Genomic DNA, 7,500 nt, shown 5'->3' with positions numbered 1-7,500 from the left:
AAAGCTTATCAGTCATGCAGAGGGCAGAAGGTTGATAAGAAGAGCTTGTTCCTTTTATCTCGCATTGCTCTAGGGGGGCGTGAATGGGTGAACACACACACACACACACACACACACAACTCGTAGCGCAGTTGGTAGAGTTCCTGGCTGCCACTACGGAGGTCCGGGTTCGAATCCCGCCCAGGGCTGAAATAATTTCAGTATCGTTGCGCTACAGGTTGTTACTCCAACTCTCATGGGCGGGGAGTTGGGTGTGTGTGTGCGTGTAAGGTCACAGCATTACCCATAGATCGGTCATATATTAACTCTGAGCTCTCTTTTAGAAGGGAAATAGCTGCCGATCACGAGTCCAACACGTGATCCGACGACCAAGGTGAATCACATGCACACATACAGGCACCACAGTCCTTATCACAATTATTATTTATATATATTTTTCAGACAACCAGGCCACATGACTGTGTCAGGCACCAAAGTGGTTGACAAGGTTAGGTTAAGTTAGGTTAGGTCTGGCTAGCCTAACTAAACTTGACCTATTCTGAGTTAGAGGCCCCTCTGATAAAGTTTAGTTAGTCTAAGGCCGGCCCCACACATGCAGTTTAAATTGACAGTTACAACTGTTCAGCTATAACTGTCATTTGAAACTGCACGTGTGTGGGTGTCTCAGTATCACTGAGATACCTACACACGTGCAGTTTCAACTGACAGTTATAACTGAACAGTTGTAACTGTCAGTTTAAACTGCATGTGTGTGGCCGACCTAACTTAACTTAACCAGTTACTTTGTATGTCCTCAAGCAATTGTATTCTACAGAGAGAGAGAGAGAGAGAGAGAGAGAGAGAGAGAGAGAGAGAGAGAGAGAGAGAGAGAGAGAGAGAGAGAGAGAGAGAGAGAGAGAGAGAGAGAGACTTGCATATCTTATCTCGATTTATCGTTTTATTGTTAATGACTTGCACCTTTATTTTGCCTGTAGCCTGGCGATTTTATTCAACCCGGAGGGCAGGGTGGGGAGGGGAACCCCAGTACATCAAAATAGTTGAAGGCATAGTCAGTACTTTAGGGAATTGAATGACCCAAGCGGCCCACACACGATCAATTATATTGCGCAATTTCATTGTCAATACTCTGAATTGACAATTAAATTGACCGTGTATGGGCGATATAATTTAATTGTCAATTCAGAGTATTGACAATGAAATTGCGCAATATAATTGATCGTGTATGGGCCGCTTCAAGGACCAAAATTCACGCAATATCCTTCTTATGACCGGAGACTCATTTCCTTTCAAGAAAGAACGCTGGTAACTTTTAACTTGCACTACCTTCGTTTGCCCGGATACCCTCCTCAAATTCCTATACCGTATCTCTATAACGGTACTTCTTTGATATCATATTGTTCCCAAGGATAGAAAAGCTTGTCATTGTCAACAGCATAAACCCTTATCTTACCATCTTATCTCACCTGCGATGCGTATCAACGCCCGATAGCTTAATCCGATGGAAACTTTTGACGTCTATGCTCCATTTGCGTAACTAATCTGCGAGGTCATAATTCTTATCTTTCGTAACCACACTAGAGTGTGACTCACAAGATTATCGAATTGGTAGTAATAATCTATTCTTCGTGACAGTCCCTGTGGTGGAATATTCCATATTACAAAGGATTACAAAGGCGGAGCATGCCGACAGGAGACCTTTTGATCCATATCTAGATCGGATGCGAAAAAAATCATATTAATAATAAAATAAAAAATAAAAAATATAACAATGTAAATAACAAATAAAATACATAAATACCATGTTGTTCTGTGAAATAAACTCGTTCAGATCTGACAAACAGAGTTGAACGTTGAACCACGTTCTGGATATGGAGATCACTGAATACCCAAACCACGCTTGCCAGTGGGTACCAATAGGACCAAGACCTAGAGGACAACTTGGGCGTAGATGGAAAAGAAAAGGAGATGGGAGAGGTCGAAGCGATGCAAAGGAATGTGGGAGAGAGCGAGAGTTTCTGAGATCACAGAGCCGGTTGGAGAGATTTCGTAATGGACCACGGCTGACAATACGTCGAGAAGACGAAACGATTATCACACAAGTGTAGTTGTTGATAAAGGAGAAATTAGTAAATAGTTACTCCGTGCACTCAATGGATAGACTAGTGTTGGGAATAACACTGAAAACAGGTAGAGGGCGAGCTAGGTATGAGAGCAGACTGGAATGAAAAATGTTTCATAGGCAAGGGACATGAATTGCGTTTTAGACTCACTCAACTTGTATAGCGTTGTCGATAACCATGCAGGAGGACTAAAAACCTAATCTTCAAGTCACTTGTGTTCCCTGTCTTTCTGTACGGCTGTGAGGCATGGACACTGTATGCTAACTTGGAGAGACATCCTGATGTCTTTGGTATCAAGTACCTTTGGAGAATTATGGAGTATCGTTTGGTATGACTTTGTACCAAACCAGCAACTGCCCCGTGAAACAGACCGTTACAACCAGCACGCTTCGTGAACAACAATTCCGGCTATGTGGGCATGTGGCAAATTTCCCTGATGTTGATCCCACTAACGGTGTTGTCTCCACAGTCCACAAGAGACAACCCTTGATTGAGGAGACAAAGGGAACGCCCGCAGAACTCATGGTTGAGGAAGTTGATCGTTCCTGCTGAGAACTGTACGGGTTGGGGCGATTGATGCATGGGGGCTTGGTGGGTCGGAGTACCCGTGGAGAATGGCGTCGACGCGTGAGTGAGGCGACGCATTCTCCGTCGTTTGCTTCCCATTGGCGATGGTGATAAAGGAACGGAAATGGAATTGGACTTTTGTACATCGCTTCGCTTCGTCTGAAAATGTCAAAATAGGCATATTAGTACTATCATCTTTAGATACAAAATTTAATTCTAAATCAAAACATTAAATATTCATAACTGGGTTTTCATTACAGCATGTACATCTTGGTGTGAATGACACTTTTATGTGAAGTAGATATCAAGATTTATCAAATCTATTTGCTGTTGAGTATGGGCTATATATCTGAGAGTTTTAGTTGATCTGCAAGCAGGACTCGAACTCTGTAAACGTGTTTGTAAGATAGCTGTCCCTCTTGAGATTTTTTTTTCTTTCGCTTCCAGAACAAATGAAGTTTCATTATGGTGTCTGGCGAAACACAAAACACGACTTCTATCACACGAAGACATTAAAAAAGCGACAATACCCGTAGCGATGGCTGTCATCAATGCAGTTCTTTTAGGAAGCTAATACACATATTCTTATGACTTTATCTACCCACGATCTCAAGTACTGTGAATTTGGTCATTTTCTCATTATGACCACCTGAATGAATGGGTAAGACCTACTCAGCTGCTGAATACCCAAAGTAAATAATCGAAAAAATATATGCGGTCTTCTCAGAGCGCTACTTGGCAATGCTGTTTATGCTGGGTTTGGGGTGTGTGCTGTGATGCGTATGTCGATGCAGGCCCGGACATCATCCTATACGCCAAGTACGCTACTGTGATCTATACCAATTCCCACAAATGATTAAGTTATTTTTTCCACAAAATTTCCCACGAGGAAATCTGGATTTCCACATTTTTCCCCCACAAAAAAGAAGGAATTATTGTATACACAAATAAGTTCATTGCAACATATAATTTGCTCACAAAACATCCCATGTGGGCAAATTTCTCAGACACAAAATTGTGGAAAATTCCCTCAAAATAACATTGGCGACGACGCAGGGTCCCAAGCATTGAAGGGCCCACATACCAGAAAGATCCGACCCATAATGAACACCCACCTACATTTAAAACCATCATTGAACGGTTTTCACAAGGAAAGTAAAGAAAACGGTCATTGGTGTGGCTATGTTTATGTGTATATGTATGCTACTAAAAGAGATTATAAGGATGAGGACAATATGTATAAGTATATATATTGTCTCATTAATGCTTTCTGATGTTTCAATAAAGTATAAAGTTGTTCAGATCTTGTATGATTTAAATTATTTAAGGGGATGGGGGCCAACATTGTGGCTGGGGTAGGGCTCAATATAAGTTTAATCTGGTCCTGGGTCTATATATTCGTTCATTTCACTAAATATGTTGGGGCTCAGACCCAGGACGATGATCAAGGATACCTCAGGGTCCCGAGATGCTATAGGGTAGTGTTGGACCTCCTAAACTCATTCAGAAAGCGCCAGGGTTGCCAACTGCTCCGCACCCTACGATGCATGGGGTGAATCTTGACCGTTCCGGGGTGTCACTGAACGTTGGTTAATTAAACTTTCCATGTGTGATCGTTACGTTTCAGAACTAAGTTTACTTTCGCTCTCTCCCCAGCATCTCTCGTTCCCGCTCTTTTTCGCGCTCTCGTTTTCCTGTTAGCATCTTTCCTTCTCTCTCTCATACACACACTCTTTCACATACTTTCTCTTTACTTGTTTATACTTATGCTCTTGCTATTTCTTCGTCTCTCTTCCTCTCTTCTACTTGTAGTGGGTGGAGCCACCCGGATCCCTTATCCCATCCACAAGGTGGTCTTTTCGTTGCTTATATATTATAAAAAAAGTTATTAACCCATAACTTACATCATTGGACAATGCTATTTTCACCATGCGATGGTTATGGATTGGTTCGTTATATTCACCGTATAGTGAAAGGTGGTGGGGAAAATACGTCAGAAGAGACGTGTTGCTTCGACCGAAACCGTTACAAATGCGGAGACCGTTGGAGCAACAGGAAACACAAGCCGCAACTATGCGAACCTACGAACTCTTTCGGTTTCGGCACCAAATCGTTTAGTTAATGCTGCTTTGGTTGTGACTTTTAGCTCGCAGTTGTATGTAACACTATGGTTAAGATCACCCGAAATCAACGGCAACAGCATTGTTGATGTGTGGATTTATTTCGGTGCTGCTCAGGGAAAACTTGAAAACTACAAGAAACTCACCCTCAACAAAGGGTCGGTATCCTTATTGTTAATTCGTGCAAAGACGTCTAAAGAGTTTTGACGATGTTTACTTGTGTTCCATGGCTTTGTAGGCAGTAATGGGAACCTCTACGTTGTTTTGTAGCTCGTCAGATGTATCAACTAAAGATGCCAGGTCGTCTGCATGTTGGAATTCTGCTATAATTCTTACAGGAGTCGTCTTTGAATAGGCTTACAGATGTCACAAGTTGATGATATTTCCATTTGGGCAATGCTCAAATTTTGTATCCTTGTATCCATCCTGTGCACCATGAGTGATTAAAACTAATGGCAGCTTGGAACGCGTCAAACGTAAAAGGTGCGAAAATACTTAAGTGATTCCCAGATATGATCGCGCTGAACAAATCAGGTGCCAAAACACAACCCTGTTACCCAAGAATCTAATGGGCAAGGATCCGACAGAGGTTCTCCAGCTTTGGTCATCATGAAGTTTAGATGGATCTAAATCTCTCAGGGAAAAGAGAACTCAAATTTCTGTTATCATGATAAGTCACAGGAGATCTTGGCAATATCGAAAGCTTGACTTAGGTTCATAAATGCTATGTAGAGATTCCTTTCCTCTTCCCTGCACTTTTGTATTGTGAGGATAGCAAGCCACGGGAAATCTAAGCTCTGTCGAAAGCCTTATTTAGGTCTGTAAGTTCTTCTCCCTGCACTATTGTATTTCCTAAGTTATAAGGATAGCATCAGTGGTAGAGCAGTCTTTCCTGAATCCATAATAAGAGTTTGAAAGTATCCAGGTGAGTCATAAAAATATAAAATGACAATAATAATGATAATGATAATAATCTAGAGGATTTTTATTGATTTTTTTTTTTTTAAGTAACGATGACTGCGTCCTTCCAGGCTTGGTAAGTTTTCAAAATGTCCCAGTCATGAACGATGACGAGGTGAAAATGACGACTAAGCATGCATCCTCCGTATTTGATCACTTCAAGAGTTCAGCTTCAACGCCAGAACTTCTCTTCTTCGAGTCTTTCCTTGCAGGTCGTACTTCGCTAAATCTCGAAGGCATTTCAAAGGCATCGAAAACGGGACTCTAAAACACCCCAAGTCGAAGTTTTCAAATTGAGGAGAGTGTGAGGTGGGCTGGGGTGAGCAGTGTTGCCAACTGTGATCTCTGCCAATTCCCACAAATGAGTGAGATTTTTTCCACAAAATTCCCACAAGGAAATCTGGATTTCCACATTTCCCCCATAAAGATAAGGAATTATAATATATATAAACAAGTTCATTGCAACATATAATTTGCTCACAAAACATCCCATGTGAGGAAATTTCTCAGACACAAATTTGCGGAAATTTCCCATAAAATGGCATCGGTGTGGGAAAGGGGGGGGGGAGTCATTTCAAACTTTAGTTCCTACTGATTGGTAACTGGGGCCATCAAGAGGGGCAGCCTTGGCCGAGCAAGCATGCATGCATGCAAGCAGGCAGGTAGGCAAGCCGGCGATTGCACAATGAATTGGCTCAAGCTGCCTGAGCAGAGCCTTAGATGACCATGAGGACAATTTCTTCCTTGACAGGATACCCGGAGAGGTGTTGTGGTTGATAGGGGTGTGTCTTAACTGGCGCTTGCTGTTTATTATTATTATCATTATTATTATTATTATTATTATTATTATTATTATTATTATTATTATTATTATTATCATTATTATTATTATTACTAATTATTATTATTATCATTAGTATTAATTATTATTATTATTATCATTATTATTATTATTATTATTATCATCATTATTATTATTATTATTATTATTATTATTATTATTATTATTACTATTATTACTATTATTATTATTATTATCATTACTATTATCACTATACCATTATTACTATTATTATTGATATCATTACCATTATTACTATTATAATTATTATTGTTGTTATTATTATTATTATTATTATTATGAATATTATTATTAGGATGGTTATGATGGTGATGAGAAAAAAGACTAGTAAATGAGGTATGAGTATGAAGAACATGATGAGTAGGAGGATGATGATGATTAGAAGAATGGTTATATGATGATGTTGTGACTGCATGAGGAGGAATGGGCGGGGGGGTTGGGGGTGGGGTAGTATGTGTGAGTAAATTTTGACGCAGCCCGAAGGGATTTCTCCCCGTCCTCTCCTTATATGCAAAGGGGGACGGAGAGGGGGGGTCGCCGATTAAATGAAGCGGCCTTGCTGTGGATGTACTGTGTCTTGCGACACTGCTTCTGACCCAGGGCGGTGGGCGGGGTGCAGGGATGACCCGTCATCCAGGAGGTGCTCAGATGAGAGGAAGGGTGGGAGGGGTGTGGAGTGTATTTGGGGATGAAATGGGTGGGAGTGTTTTTATGCCTTTCCCTTTTTGGCTACCTCCCTTGGAAGGGGGAAAAAGCCTTGGTATATGTATGTATGTATGTATTATTATTATTATTATTATTGTTATTATTATTATTATTATTATTATTATTATTATTATTATTATTATTATTATTATTATTATTATTATTA

Source organism: Oratosquilla oratoria, chromosome 28, assembly GCF_046742065.1.
Source record: "Oratosquilla oratoria isolate Oo_2021 chromosome 28, ASM4674206v1, whole genome shotgun sequence".
Lineage (NCBI taxonomy): Eukaryota > Metazoa > Arthropoda > Malacostraca > Stomatopoda > Squillidae > Oratosquilla > Oratosquilla oratoria.
The sequence above is the reverse complement of the archived record's forward strand: the minus strand, read 5'-3'. Positions refer to the sequence as shown.